Source organism: Varanus komodoensis, unplaced genomic scaffold, assembly GCF_004798865.1.
Source record: "Varanus komodoensis strain SLA01 unplaced genomic scaffold, ASM479886v1 scaffold14_3, whole genome shotgun sequence".
NCBI lineage: Eukaryota > Metazoa > Chordata > Lepidosauria > Squamata > Varanidae > Varanus > Varanus komodoensis.
Window position 1 is genome coordinate 1439701 of NW_025335439.1, and position 15983 is coordinate 1455683.

Below are 15983 nucleotides of genomic sequence, written 5' to 3' on the forward strand. Positions count from 1 at the left end.
AATGTGTCAACAGGAGAAAGAGAAAATGTTTCTTTCCTTACATATTTTGATGCTTACGGTCATTGAACAGTTCTTCTATTCATCATAAGAACTACTGATTTTCCTCACTGTTCTAGATATTTGTGGGGGTTGTTTTCCTTTTCATGTTTACAGAAATTTTCTGTAGTTTTGCTTTTGCTGTAAAGTGCTATGTTACTGAAAGGCACAAATATTGTAAACTGAGTGTGAATATTAATTAGCCAAGGATAAATTCAAGGGGTGTTTTCAGGTGGTTTCATTGCAAGAGCAAAAGGCTAACCATTTCATGCATCCAATTTCAGCTATGAGAACTCTGGCCACAATTAATGCAGTTGTTCTTTGCAAAATTCCCTCAGTTTTGCACCCACCCCTCTCCATATGTATAAGAAGTATTGAAACCCATGTACAAAACTGTTGCGACAGTGTACTAGTTTGAGAAAGCAAATGGGGAGCAAAATAATAGGGATGAAATAGCCATAAAAATGGGGGTGAACTTTGTACACTTGAGCAGAAATCTGTGAGAGAGAGCTTACTAATATTTTGAGTAATAAGGGAGTCATCTGTGAAGAGTTTTCTTTATGCGTTATCATGTATAAATGCCTAAAATTCACTAAGTCCTGTGCATAGACTAAAAACATGACCACTTCTGTCAGAAAAAAGAGATAAAGAGAGAAGAGAAAATAAACAAACTCAAGCCCCAGTACTTATAATTGTATAGACAAAGTACACTCTCCTGCCCCACGACTCCCCTGCTGTAGTCAAGCAAAAGGGCTACTAACAGGTAACAGCTAAGGGACATGAAGAGCCGGGTCACAGCTGGTCAATTACCTTGGCAGATTTACCCAGCTAATCCAATAACGGACACCACACCAAAAAGGAAGAATCTGGTTTTGCTTCACCTTTGAAGGTGATATATGGACTTTTCCTTGATGGCGTTTGTCCCAGATTCTGCTTTGCTGTAGTGCACACACTGGTGTGGACTTCCAGAGGCATATTTAGCTCTAGATGTTTCAAAGAGATTAATAATGAGGTCCTTGTATAAGATGTGTTCTTGATCTGACAAGCAAGATATCTAGAAGTCCTGGTGTGAGAGCGGGGGAGCCTGGTTTGTCCCAGTGCTACAACAGAGTACCCTGAACTTTTCATCCTGTTCCATCTGGTATTTGAATTGGATGTATAGACCTTTCAGTAGTGTCCAAGGCTACCAGGTCATATCCTTAAAGCTGGGCCTTGAACCTTTCAACTGCTGATTTTTAGGGAGATGTAGGTCAGTGAGTGTTTTCAGGTCTGCCTCCCTGCAACTCATCAGTGCTTCAGAGAAATTGCATTTGGAATTGGTGTCTTTTTTAATTAACTAGGAGTGATTAATGTGTTTAAAACGGAAAGTATATTTAAATCCCTGTTGTACCTAATTCAAAGAGCTGTGCATGGAGTGGGGAGGAGACAAGTACAATCTAGCCTGTGGAACAAGATGACTTAAGTGAAATGGGAAACAAAGAAAATCCATCTATATCTTTTAGCATATCTTTGACACTTTTTAGATTTACCATTTTTACTCATTTTGCCCTCCTAACAGCTGTTTAAGTTGTCACTATAATTTTCATTTTAAAGGTTAAGAACAACACGAGAGGTAGTGGCTTTCCCAAGTTCTCATACCTTTGGTGCCATATACTCACAAAGAAGAAATACCATAGAGAGATGAATAGGTTGGGGGATTACACACTATCTGCAGTGAAGGCAATTCTTGATTGAGCTTGGCTGTTTTGCTCAGGATCAGTAGGGTGATGCCACTCCCTCTGGTGGCCTGATAAGGAAGGGGCCTGGTCTTTGCAAATACAGGATTGGCATCAGATCTGTAGATCCTTGCAAGATTGGGATCAGTGCATTCATACAGATCAACTGAAGCTACAGGAAGCTCTCTAAAAGGCTTCTCAGACCTGCACAGCTTTGTCACAGCAATATAAGTCTTTGCTGGTGGCCACTTCGTGTCCATAATCTGGCTTATGTGTCCAGTTTTGCAGTGTCTTTCTAGACTCTGCCTGCACCTCTAGGCCTGCTACACCTTTGGTGATCTGACCTCTGCCTGTTGCTTCTTCTGCCTTTTGACTGTGGTTCTGCTATACCTTGCCAGATACCATTTGATCCTGATTCTGTCTTCATATTTGGTTCTGCTGCACCTAGATAGTATCTGGCTTTTGCTAGTTTCTGGCCCTGCCTTTCCCTCTAGCCCTGCCATGTCTTGCCAAGTTCTCCATCACCCCTGGTCTTGATGTTCCAGTTCAGGACTCCTGCTTCCTACATTCTGGAGCTGAGAGCACTGCTTTGCCACCAAATATGGGTTCTGATAGCTTGTGGCTACATGGAGCAGTAGTGAAACAGGAACAGTACATGTGCAAGACAGCTTAGCTTTAGTATGCTGATGGAGGTATCCAGCTCAGCACCTATGGAAGGGGGTGGGCACACTACACTACACAGTGCCATAGCACATCTGTAAGAGACTTTACAAAATCTGAGTGTACTGTCATGATCCGGTGTGCAAGCCCTTCCAAACTGTGGTACTGGATTTAACTGGTTAGCTTCATTTTACCCGGAATCAGTAGCAAATGAGTACAATTGTTTTACTCTTTTCAATAAATACTAGGCATAACCTGTATAACTCTAAAGGATGCAAAGGTAAGCAAGAAAGAAGTCGGAAAATAATATTTCCTTTTAGGGAGGGGACTCTTACTTGGTGCTTTTTGTTTTCGTTATGTGTGCATTTTAAAGCGAAATAGTACTGGCTGCTTTAGCCTTTGGTATGAATATATATGAGTATATGATATGAGTCAGTCACCTTCATCCTAGTAACAGATAACAATTTAAAAATATTATGAACCATGCCTTTATTTGCAAAGGCTGAGTACAGAACATTTCAGGGCAATGCACATAAAATGGCAAAAATGCAATACAATTCAAATAATATGGAATCTGGACATCAGAGAGTAAAATCGAGTGGAATGAAGCTATTTCAACCAGCTAAAAAGGTACAAACTGGAATCTAAACAGATGTAACAACTGAAAATTTGTTTTACACTGCCTGTGAAAACAAGTCTTCTGCCTGACACAGAAAATAGTACAACGTTCGCATCTGATGTAACTTGTGTGAATAATTGAAAATGATGCGACAGTAAACCATTGTGACATGTGATGGTCAAACATTATCTGTTTCACTGTTGTTTTTGCTGAAAGTTTCATGGGGTGTTGCAGTGCTATAATTGTGGGGAGGGGGTTGTTGGATGGCTGCACTATAGGCAATTATGCTTATCATCCTATCACCTTGTTGCTCTCCCTTATAAACAATAATCTGTCTTCAGCCACAATTCACTTACACAAAGTGTCACTTCAGAGTGGATTGTTGTGATTGGATTGGATTGTTAGAACTACCGGAACTAGGGGGCGCAACAGCCAACAGACTGTAGTATAACTGCTGAGTTGTTCAGTTCCTAAATAAGCCAGAGGTCTGGATTGAGGCGACACACTCAGCAGCCTACAAAGGAGCACATTGTGGGTTGGTGAATGCAAGGGGAAATGTCAGCCAGCTCATCTGCTTTCTCCTCCTCATCCATAGTAGCCCATGAGTTGCTTAATCCATGAGCTTCTGTGTCATGCAAACCAGGCCATGCATTCTAGGTCTAACCCTAACCTACCTCACATAGTTGTTGTGAGTATAAAATAGGGCAGGTAGAATCATTAATACCACACTACACTTCTTGGAATAAGGGTGGGATATACATGTAATCAAATAATAAACAATCTGCAGCTAATTATAATAGTTATAAAAACAGATGAAATAAACTTGAGCCACAAATGCCTGCCATGGAGAAAATCATTACTGGATCTTTCCTGGTAACTATGCGTTTAATGTGGCCAGCCCCAGTGTTACTGCCTTGGAGCTTTTGATCACTCTAAATGGGAGCCCTGAAGCCAGTGCTAAGTTGGAGTTATCCAAAAAGCAAAGTGAACTTTTTGGATTGACCTTAGCTATTTAATGCCACTGTGAAATAGTATATTTCCACTATGATGCAGTGTAGTCCTTTGCTACACTAAATCACTCTCAGGCACAGTTCATTTTACAGAGCTGGGTTCACCAACAAGGTAAACTATGAAAATATTTTATAGGTGGGCAATGGGAAGAGAGCTAGGATCCCCCCACCTTCCACTGCCGCTGCCAACATGTAGCTTTCAACATAAAGTTTACTAATCCATAATTTTTGGGTGAAGTTTAGGTTAAAATAAAAATGGCAGACAGGTTTCATGTAAACCTCAGTCTGGAGCCAGGCTGTAAATCGGGAGATCCAATAGTCCCTTAAGCAGCATAGCAGGGCCATTGTAATAGCAAACATTTCATTATTTTAAATTTTCTCTACACTGTGCTTAGCAATTTCAATTTAATGAAACACTTCGATGTTTGGATGAGATTAGAGCACTGGACTTGTTCCGTAGCTTGGAGTGGTTCAAAATTATTAAACTCCTAACTTTGAACTGTGAAAAATCTTCAGCTTTCCAGTTCTTTACTTCATTCATACATTTAGATAAGTTCCAAATGTTGGATTTTGAGCAGAGTGCCACAGTTCATACTGAAAAATGAATCACTTGACATTCTGCCACTTTCCAAATATACAATAGTCAGTGGTGGGTTTTTTTGAAAATAATAAATAGATTATTATGAAATGCTAAGAGCATGTTGAAGAAAAATGTAGTCTTCATCTGAGCAGAGTACAGAGCAAATGTATAGCACCTTAGAAGTCATTTTTGCCTACACTATGTAAAGGATACGGTTCTATCAAAGCTAAATCAATTCTACAGAACTACATTTAATTCATTTTTATATCTCTTGGACTTCTTGGTAAATTTTTTATCCAAACTGAGAGGAAGATTTTCTTTCCAGAAAGCATAATATTTGAACACCCATGAACAAATTTTGACCAGCTCTCAGAAACCCATTTATGCAAGCTTTATTCTGTTCAACAGACCTGAGACAGGAATGGGCATTGCCATGTGATTGCAGAGATCCAATAACTAATCCAAAAAATTATTGCAAAAAAAAAAAAAAAAGAGCTAGTTCATACGGGAGTCTCGAAGGATTACTTGCACCTTTGTTTCATGTTCTCCTTGCACTGAAAATACATGTCTGCATGGCTTTAGGGAATGATTCCAATTGCAGTAAGCCAGATCTCTTGAGCCACTGTGTTTTAAATTAATGTCTACAATAGGACATAGTCAAATATGAAAAGAAAATGTGTCTGTGACCACCTGCATCTGATAAGGGCACTGGGCACATGCGCACTGTGTTGTGCATACAACTGCACATCTTTTTCAGAAAGTGTGCACATACACTTCCATGTGTGTTGGCCTGATTCCTTTTTCTGAAATGGAATAGTCACAGGAAGTGACCCTATGTTCATGCATTGCTCAGTATGCACTGTGCATGTGCAGCAAGCAGCATATTTGCCATTTTTCATACAAGGTTCACTCTTAGACCAGCACATCTCTATGCAGTGAAAAGGTATCCTCGGGAGTGTTGCCATATCTAACTCTGCAAATGCAGTGCCCATTTGTTCACGTTTGCTGCCCCTTCTCTACACACCTCAGGGTCACCCCATTTTATCAATTTAGGCAGAGAAATAATAGCTTGACAAAGTCCATTTCATAGCTGAGCGCAAAACTGAACCCAGGCCTTGACATAAAAAGCAAGTGGCAATATAAATTGATATACCTAGGTCTTCTTTGCTTATTGTTAGAATGTGGTGTTGGGTTTTTTTTAACTATGCCCCAGATTTCCATTTAGACTCATGTTTATGGATCTGTGTCCATCCAGATATAAAAACAATGCAAATCATAACCAGAAAGCAGCAGTTCACAGCTCAATAATCCAAAAGACCGTATAGAATTAAAACCTGCCCCAGGCCTTGGTATAATTAGTAGTTTTACCTTAATGCTGAAAGGTTGTCATCAAAGGCATCTGACAAATGTCTCTGTACAGTTCTTTCAACAAAAAAGAAGCACTTCATACTTGAGTATACAGATTTCTAAACAGGCACTTTGATGAGTGGGGAGAAGTTAGATGATCCAGGACAGCATTACGCCTGGCAACCTGAAGGAGGATGCATAGCTAGCAAGTCAGAGCCACAGAAGCTTCAACTTTCATAGATACGACCTGATGTGTCCCATGCACTCCATGTGCGGGACTGCACAAAGTCTGGTGGGAGTGACCCTTGTACCACTGAGCTTTCCTTGAAGCCTGGCAGAGCTCTGGCTGGTAGTACATTGTTCCTGTTTTCCACTGTTATCTCCACAAGCCTTGGAGCCTAAAACATGTTGATATTTAATTAACCCAAATCCAGCTCCAAAAATAGTAATTTCAGATGATTGTGCCATATAGCAGTTGCTGAGGAGCTTTTGGGAAGATGGAGTTTTTGTACCCATTCTGTTTGTGGGATCTATGTGCAGCTGGTCTGCCACTGTGTGAAAGAACTGGACTGGGCGGACCATTGGTCTGATCTTGCAGGGCTTTTTAATGTTCCTGTCAATAACGTGCTATTGAGCACTGGCACTGCATACTTGGCCTTAGTGATTTTGGTGTAACCCGATTCATTACAATTAGAAATGTTTAATAAGCTATTGTAGATTGTTTGAAGGTACAGAAAATTAAAGTTGGAGGAAAGTGGCTATCTAGATATCCAGGTATTGATTCTTTGTTGCCCACCTTAAAACCATTTTGCCTGTACCTCTACTTTATGAATGTCTATCTTGTCAAAGGTTTTGCCATGATGATGACTAGGTATATGGACAATAATCTGTAATCTCTGTGACAGTTTCCTCCATAACATAGGCCTATTTCAGATCACTGGATTAATGTTCTTATTTTTCTGAAAAAGCTCTTGTAATATCCATAATATTTGATTGACAACCAAAGTAAATTCATAAACATTACATATCTCTAAGCCCATTCTTCATTTGTGAAATTGCTGTCATTTTATCTTGCAAAGGCTGTGACAGGCTATTATTATGGTAGCAACAGCTTTATGGATTTATAAGTACATATCACGTTTCAGCTAGTTTATGTATTGCAGATCTTAGTATAATAGTTATAAAATCATAAAGAAGCATCTCTTTGGGTACTATATAAAATAATGGGGGTGAAGAAAATAATACCTTGTAGCCCATGGATGGTTTGTGATAAAAGGAAACATTGGTATAAATGCTGAAACACTGGCACAGTTTTTAGTTTGATGGATGGAAGCATTTTTTAATAAAAGAAAAATGTTTAAAATGAAGATATGTGTTTGTGAATAAGCTCTCTGTGCTGTAGAGTGACTTTGTAAAGCAGATGCTAAAGTTATTTCATGTTTCTCAAACTAAGGAAGATAGACTAGAATCCTCGAAAAGTTTGTGTGGATTCAGCTCTGGAATAACTTTCAGAATTAAGAAGAGAGTAACAGGCAAGCTCTTTGCAGCCTCCACAGAGGTGAATAAAGATAAAGCAATAAAGATCCTTAAGATCTTCTTCCCAATGCTTGACGAGGCAGAATAAAGCTAAAGCCATGAGCTCTAGTCAACATGACAGCCAGTCCCAAGCCATTACCCCATGTCCAATGGGAGAACCTGCCCACCTTCCTGCACACTTCATGCAGTTTGTACTTGGGTGTTTACTGGAAAAAGCAATCCCTTCACTTCAGGTGAAGTAGCAAATATAATCACCATAAAATGGTATTACCTATGTTAATTTGTATTTATACCTCACCCAAGTATCTGGAAGGATGGAAGACAGTTTGAAAAGTTTGAGGAAATGATCCTTCCACTATTTGGAAAGTTCCTGCTCCCACAGAAACATTGATTTTTAAAAACTTTTTCTCATATTAATGCTCAAAGTTACAAAGAGTATCTATATTTATAGCCCTGTTTCTTTAATCTATTTTTGTCAGGCTAGAGCTAATTTAAAATGAAGGGGTTAAAAACAGGAAATGTGATTAAACAGGTGGGCAGTTCCTCCAAAGACTTTCCAGAGCTTGCCTACATGTTCATGTTTTCTTCCTCTGACGACAATATCAAAGCAAAAGTGAAGCATAGCATCTCAAGATCCTCCTGTGATCAGTGGAGGAATGTTTCCACTAAAAGCAGAAAATAGCTCATGCAAAAATAATATCACCCTTACATGCAGATTATTGCAGTTCACTTCTAGTAAATGTTTTAGTCACTGCTTGAAGCGAAGTATAACAACCTCTTCAGACTGGATATTTTTTACATGTAGCTCAAATTCTCAGTTACTGTTCAGAACAAATAATACATGTTCAGTATGAATCCTTTTTCCCACTGCTCTTATAATTCTTTTTCTGTTAAAGAGGATCTGCAAAGCACTACATTATGATTATTAATGTAATTCACGTAGCATGCATTTACAAATAGCTCTTATATCCATGTAAAAACTGCTTTTGAGTGTTCCATTGTGGAAGAAAAACTCAAAGAAATCCCTTTAAGTAGGTTTTATTGTGGTCTTTAACCTGGAGACGTCAATGAGGTTAGTATCACAGCCTCAGATCTGACAAAGTAGTAAGTACTTCCTCTTTCACTTCCAGAGACTGTACCAGTTGAAATTGTGTTCATTTATAGGATACTTCATTAAATTTTATATTCTCTCCCTGTATCTCATTGGAAGTAAACACAGGTTCTCATTCCCTGTTTTCATAAAAACTTAACATAGATTTGAATTAAACTTCCAAGTATCAAATGCTCAAGATCACTTGTGGGCTCAAGATCACTTGTGGGTTTTCATTCTTTCAGTACATATTTAGAGGAATTTTCCCACCTTTCTTTTTAGTCCTTGGTTGCAATCCAGTAGCTTTGATTGATTGATTATATATATATATCCTGCTTTTTCCCAACCAACTCAAAATGGTTTAAACCATTCTTCTGCTTCTCTCAATGTTATCCCCACAACAACAACCTTTTGAGGTAGGTTGGGCTGAGAGTCTGTGGTTGGCCCAAAGTCCCCCAGCTGGCTCCATGGCTGAGCAGAGACTAGAATGCAGATCGCCTTAGTGCAGGCCCCTCACTCTTAACCACAGCACCACATTGGCTCTCAAGATTTGTAAATAGCTTCCAGTCAAGGAAGCTAGGGAAATCTTTTCTGTTTCCAGCTGGGAGGAAGCACTGCATGGACTGGAATGTTCCAGGGCTCTGAATCATATGTACCTTCTTTTATACTGGTTCATTAACATCACAGTATTACTTTTTAAACATTATTTGGAATCTACTTTCTTTAGCCATTGATCACATTTTGAGGCTTGGAGGGGACATAATCCTGGGCCAGGTGATGTCTTTCTTACTCTCCAGTCAAGGCCTGGATAGCTTGAATGCCCCCAAACAGTGGAGCCTTCTTGATCCACACTGGGCTTGGTTGGAAATGGGGAGGGGATGAATGTTTCCCTATCATGTTATTTGGAAAGAAACAAGTCAGAAAGAGTTACCACTTGGTTTTCCTTTTTTCCCTTTTCTGGGGTGGTTTGGAGACATCTTCCGCAGTTTCTCTTCTAATGCTGAATTAGTGGCCAGGCATGCAATTATCCTCAAGGATCTCTGCAGCTTTGCATAGCATCTCTCCTGATCATCATGGTTTAGCGGGAAACGCATTGGCTCAGTGGTGGACCACATGCCATGCCAAAGGTCCTAGGTTCAAACCATGGCATTTCCAGGTAGGCAGAAAAAATCTGATCTACATCCCTGAAGAGCTACTGCCAGTTAACCCCATAGGTACTGAATGAGATGGGTGGCTGAGTGGCAGCTTCCTATGTCGTGCTTAATAAAATATTTTTCTTTTTTAGTTTTTGTCTTGGCTAATCAGTTTGTGCTTTTGGCTCTCCAGAGACTTCAAGCTGGCTTCTGTTGGGAAAAGAATTCTGAGAGAGTTGGACCTTTAAGGTTACATTCGTTCATTGTCTGTTCATCAGTGACTTCGTGGTGAAGAATGGCATGTGTATTTTTTCCATCATTCACTTGCCTACTTAGGCACGTACTTCTGTTCAGTACAAGCAGCCTATTTTGTGTGTCCCTGGGGAATTTCCAAGTCAGAGTATTACCTTTCTGCTAAACGAGTCAGAAGATATGTGGGTGGGGATAGTTTAATCAAATACCATGACATCATAGTCACTGCTGGAAGGTTATTTTACATATATGATTTGCATCATCATCAGAATACCTTGCATATCACTGACTGATGCAAAAAAGGGTACTGTCTTTTAGGACAGTCAAGATCCATAAGGCTCATAGGAAGGAAGAATAACCTTTAAGTTTTTAATACTGCATTCCACACATACATGTACATCCCTGGCTGTAGTTGGTGCTTTACATACCATTTAAAGGTGGGTTACACCCATCATCATTGCTTTTGTTCCTGTTGAGGATAGAGAAAGATACCACTGCTCCTCTTCTGCAATCTTAAAAGAAGCCATGTAATTAATGGCCCTTCCTAAAGACAACAGTGTCTTCCATTTCTCTCACACCTCTCCAATTTGACAGGACTTAACCAGTAAGACATAAGCAATTACATAATGTTAATGGGGTAAAAATCATTTTTCAATGCCTTCATGTGTGCTTTGGCTCAAAGTTGTTTGCACACTGAGTCTTGGACAATACTGTTCACAACATGAACTTCAAGATGCAATATGATGCCACTACAAAATCTTAAGTGAAAGTCTGTAAGGGGAGTTGGATTCCTCCCAGAATCCAGGATCTCCATCCATCACAGTCTGCTGGGTGCTTCTCCAGTGGGGAAAGGTATATTGGTTCTGTGTGTAGCTTTACCAAAGTGATCGTTCTCTATATGCACATGGAACAAGAGATCTGTGTACCTTGGTATAAGCACAGTATGCATTTTGCTGGCTGTTTACATATTCTATATGTCAGATAGCAATAAGCAGGCATGTGCTTGGAATGCTCACATCACAGATTGTGTGCAGAGATGCACTAAATGAACCAGCCTTTAGGGGTTTATGCCTCAAACAAACTCAATTGTGGAAGTCCACAGGTTTGGTCTTTCTGCCCAAGGAGCTGTTAGTGCGGGTGCACACTTTGCAAATAATTTGCCTTTGGAAAGCACTGCTCTTTGCTCTTGATGCACTCATGATCTCTCCATCCCTTACTGTTTTTTAAAGTGGCCTGCAAATTTGCAAGCAGTGTTATTTCACCTTTTAAAGTACTTTGAAGGTTTTGATCTTGGATGTATGGGTAAGCTGTAAGTCACTTAAAGAGGAAGTAAAGTCCCACTTCTTAATTGATCCAGCAATATTTGTCATGTCAAAACTTGGCTAACCTCAGAGAATTTAGTGTGCAAGGAAATTGGGTTGAAAGTGTTTTTGCTTTTCCTGCTTTCTTGGCTGGATTCAATTCATTTCTTTGAACTCTTATATTCTCAAGGCTGTGGAGGGGGTTATAGTGTTTGAAGTTCTTTGAATTTATCCCAGCTGTCTATTAAACATATCTTAGCACTTGGAGGTGGTTATTTTCTGAAATTATTAGAGAAACAGTCCTGAGACCTTCAGATATGCTTAAATAGACCTGTGGTTAGATAGGACCATAAGAAAAACCCAAATTGGAGTTTTGGCATGAATCCATCTTGTTTCAGATGCCTCAGAGCACAGTGAGATAACCCAGGATTTTAGAGGGCTTTCCTTTTCCATGTCCAAATCAAGCACTCTATTAAAATACTCAAATATCTTTCATAAGTTTGACAGATTTTTGAAAATGTCCTTTGCTACTTCAGTTATTGTATGTTATCTGTTTAAGATTTGTATACCCTATATTATTTTTAAGCTGAAAATGAGCTGCCAGTTATTTTTCTCTAAAAATAATAATGGTTTATCTGAAGGGAGACATATTGTATATTTAGAGCACCCTCCAACAGTCCTGTGAGATCCCTGGAGAAAGCTATGCTTAAGAACAGTGAGGCAAAAAAACAGGGTCTTTTCAATGGTAGCACCAGTACCTTGGAATGGCAGTCTGAACTCAGTGTAATATTTTTTAAGAGGCATTATAAGACATTTTTTTCAAAACCATTTTACAGTATTCAGGAGTCATTGCTTTGCAGATGAGTGGTGGAATTGTTTATTTGCAGTATTATAAGCTACTCTGTATTCTGTTGAACTTTGGCAGGAGGGAAATTGATATCTGATGAGAAAGCAAGGAGGAAAGGTCTGCTTCCCAAGCTTGTTTCCCTGCTAAATATAGATGGAATCTGTAAATTTTTTGGGAATTCCTCAGCAATGGTAATACTTACCAAATATGTTATCTGTGGTGTGAGAACGTAAAGGAATTGTTTGAAATTCCTTGGCCAGGAAGTAGGCTCCTCTGTTGGAGAACAGAAACACTTCCGTGCACTCACTGGTGGGTGGCGTTCTTCCACTTTCTGGCCACTTCTTGTGGAACACTGGAAGTGGCCTCCTAGTGAGTCAGATCATTGGTGCATCTATGTCAGCACTGCCCAGCTGGAACTCACCAGGGTTTCAAGCAGGATTTTTTTCCAGGTCTGCTCAGAAATGTCAGGTGGTGTCTGTTATGCTGAGCACCGGCCCTGTCTCGTCAAGCCTTCTGTCCCCACAGTCACCAAACAAATACCAGTAGGAGGTTGCCAAGCAGGATGTGAATTCATTAGGCATTATGACTATCATAGTCTCATCCTGGACAAGGACGGTGGAGGAGCACGCCTCCCTGAAATGGAGGAATGGCCCCATACCTTCAGGAAGGGCTATACTTGCAGTGGGGGTGGGGGGTGGAGGTGAATGAGCAGAGCATCACCTGCAGCACTTTGTATTCTAGCTGTTGCTACTTGTGCCTGATTTTTTAAAGGGGTGACAAACATCTGTGCTTCATTAATAGGATTTTTTCCCTAAAGGTTGTGGCACAGTTCGAAGTTAATTGCTCTTAAGTTCCACTTGTTTCATTGACACTATTTAACTCAGTGTGTTCACTTTCCCATTGATGCCACTAGGACAAACAGACAGCTTTTGCCTGGGATCCAGAGAATTGCACATCCAAGGATGGTTAGTGCTTGCATTTCTGGAGCAACAGGGCCTCTTTCTCAGACCACATGGCATGTGGGGGAGCGGGAATTAATGCCTGAGGTTCCTGTTCCTGTTCCTTCTCCTAAGAGCAATGTTGTATTCACTCAGCATGTCCCTGTTGAAAACCAGTCTTGAACTATTTATCATACTGTACAATCCATTTCAGTTTCAGCATACCTCAGAATAAATTTTGCATTCTGCTTATAAGCCATATAAGTTTACGTTGTATAAATGTATTTCATCTAAACTCTGCTTTAATTCAGATGACCATCAGGTATACTACTGCATGCAAGAATCTGTCAGAAGAAATGGAGTAGCCTTCATAGTCGGTAAAAGAGTAGGAAAAGCAGTACTGGGATACAATCTCCAAAATGAAAGAATGATCTCAGTTTGAATCCAAGGCAAACCATTCAACATCACAGTAGTCCAAGTCTATGCCCCAACCACTGGTGCTGAAGAGGCTGAAGTTGACCGGTTCTATGAAAGCCTACAACACTTTCTAGAATTAACACCCAAAAATGATGTCCTTATCATCATGGGGGATTGGAATGCTAAAGTAGGAAGCCAAATGATAACCGGAATAACAGGCAAGTTTGGCCTTAGAGTACAAAATGAAGCAGGGCACAGACTGGTAGAATTTTGTCAAGAGAATACGATGGTCATAGCAAACACTCTTTTCCAACAACCCAAGAGACAGCTCTACACATGGACATCACCAGACGGTCAACACAGAAATCGGACTATTTGCTCTGCAGCTAAAGATGGAGAAGCTCTATACAGTGAGTAAAAACTAGACCAGGAGCTGACTGTGGCTCAGATCATGAGCTTCTGTTTGCAAAATTTAGGCTTAAATTGAAGAACGTAGGGAAACGCACTAGGCCACTCAGGTATGACCTAAATCATATCCCTGATGAATATACAGTACAGATGAGATGACAAATAGATTTAAGGAATTAGATCTGATACACAGAGTGCCTGAAGAACTATGGATGGAGGTTTGCAACATTGTACAACAGATAGCAACTAAAACCATCCCAAAGAAAAAGAAATGCAAGAAAGCAAAATGGTTGTCTGAGGAAGCTTCACAAATAGTTGAGGAAAGAAGGGAAGTGAAAGGCAAGGGAGAAAAAGAAAGATACACCCAATTGAATGCAGAATTCCAGAGAACAGCTAGAAGAGATAAGAATGCCTTCTTAAATGAACAGTGCAAAGAAATAGGAGAAAACAACAAAATAGGGAGGACCAGAGATCTCTTCAAGAAAATTGGAGATATGAATGGAACATTACATGCAAAGATGGCCATGATGAAGGACCAAAATGGCAGGGACCTAGCAGAGGCAGAAGAAATTAAGAAGAGGTGGTAAGATTACACAGAAGAACTATACAAGAAAGAGCTTAATGTCCCTGATAACCCCGATGGGGTGGTCACTTACCTCAAGCCAGACATCCTGGAATGTGAAGTCAAATGGGCCTTAGGAAGTCTGAGCAACAACAAAGCTAGTGGAGGTGACAGTATTCCAGCTGAGCTATTCAAAATTTTAAAAGATGATGCAGTAAAAGTGCTACACACAATATGCCAGCAAATTTGGAAAACTCAACAGTGGCCACAGGATTGGAAAAAGTCAGTTTACATTCCAATCCCAAAGAAGGGCAATGCCAAAGAATGTTCAAACCGCACCATTGCACTCATTTCACATGTTAGAAAAGTTATGCTCAAAATCCTACAAGCTAGGCTCCAGCAGTATGTGGACCGAAAACTACCAGAAGTACAGGCAGGATTTCGAAGAGGGAGAGGAACTAGAGATCAAATTGCCAACATACACTGGATCATGGAGAAAGCTAGGGAGTTCCAGAAAAACATCTACTTCTGCTTCATTGACTATGCTAAAGCCTTTGATTGTGTGGATCACGACAAATTGTGGCAAGTTCTTAAAGAGATGGGAGTACCTGACCATCATATTTGTCTCTTGAGAAACCAATATGAGGGTCAAGAAGCAACAGTGAGAACTGGACACGGAACCACTGACTGGTTCAAAATTGAGAACCACTGATTGGTTCAAGGCTGTATACTGTCACCCTGCCTATTTAACTTATATGCAGAGCACATCATGAGAAAGGCAGGGCTAGATGAATCACCAGTTGGAATTAAGATTGCTGAGAGAAATATCAACAACCTCAGATATGCAGAGGATAACACTCTCATGGCAGAAAGTGAAGAGGAACTAAAGAGCCTCTTGATGCGGGTGAAGGAGGAGAGTGCAAAAGTTGGCTTGAAACTCAGCATTAAGAAAACTAAGATCATGGCATCTGGTCCTCTCACTTCCGGGCAAATAGATGGGGAAGAAATGGAGGTCGTGACAGATTTTATTTTCCTGGGCTCCAAGAGAACCGCAGATGGGGACTGCAGCCAAGACATTAAAAGACGCTTGCTCCTGCAGAGGAAAGTTATGACAAATCTAGACAGCATCCTAAAAAGCAGCGACATCACCCTACCAACAAAAGTGCATATAGTCAAGGCTATGGTTTTCCCAGTTGCATGTGGGAAAATGTGGCTGTGAAAGCTGGACCATAAGGAAGGCTGAGTGCCGAAGAATTGACGCCTTTGAATTGTGGTCTGGCGTTGACTCCTGCGAGTCCCTTGGACAGCACAGTGATCAAACTGGTCAGTCCTAGAAGAGATCAACCCTGACTGCTCTTTAGAAGGCCAGATCCTGAAGATGACACTCAAATACTTTGGCCACCTAATGAGAAGGAAGGACTCCCTGGAGAAGAGCCTCATGCTGGGAACAATAGATGGCAAAAGAAGAAGGGGACAGCAGAGGATGAGGTGGCTAGATGGAGTCACTGAAGCAGTTGGTATGAGCTTGAGTG

The 15983-nt window shown here is 40.3% G+C and overlaps 1 protein-coding gene across 9 annotated transcripts in view; it reads left to right on the plus strand.

Moving 5' to 3' along the window:
* The window catches only part of EXOC2 (exocyst complex component 2), a 98208-nt gene that overhangs the window by 69813 nt on the left and 12412 nt on the right, over nt 1-15983 (plus strand). The window lies entirely within an intron of this gene.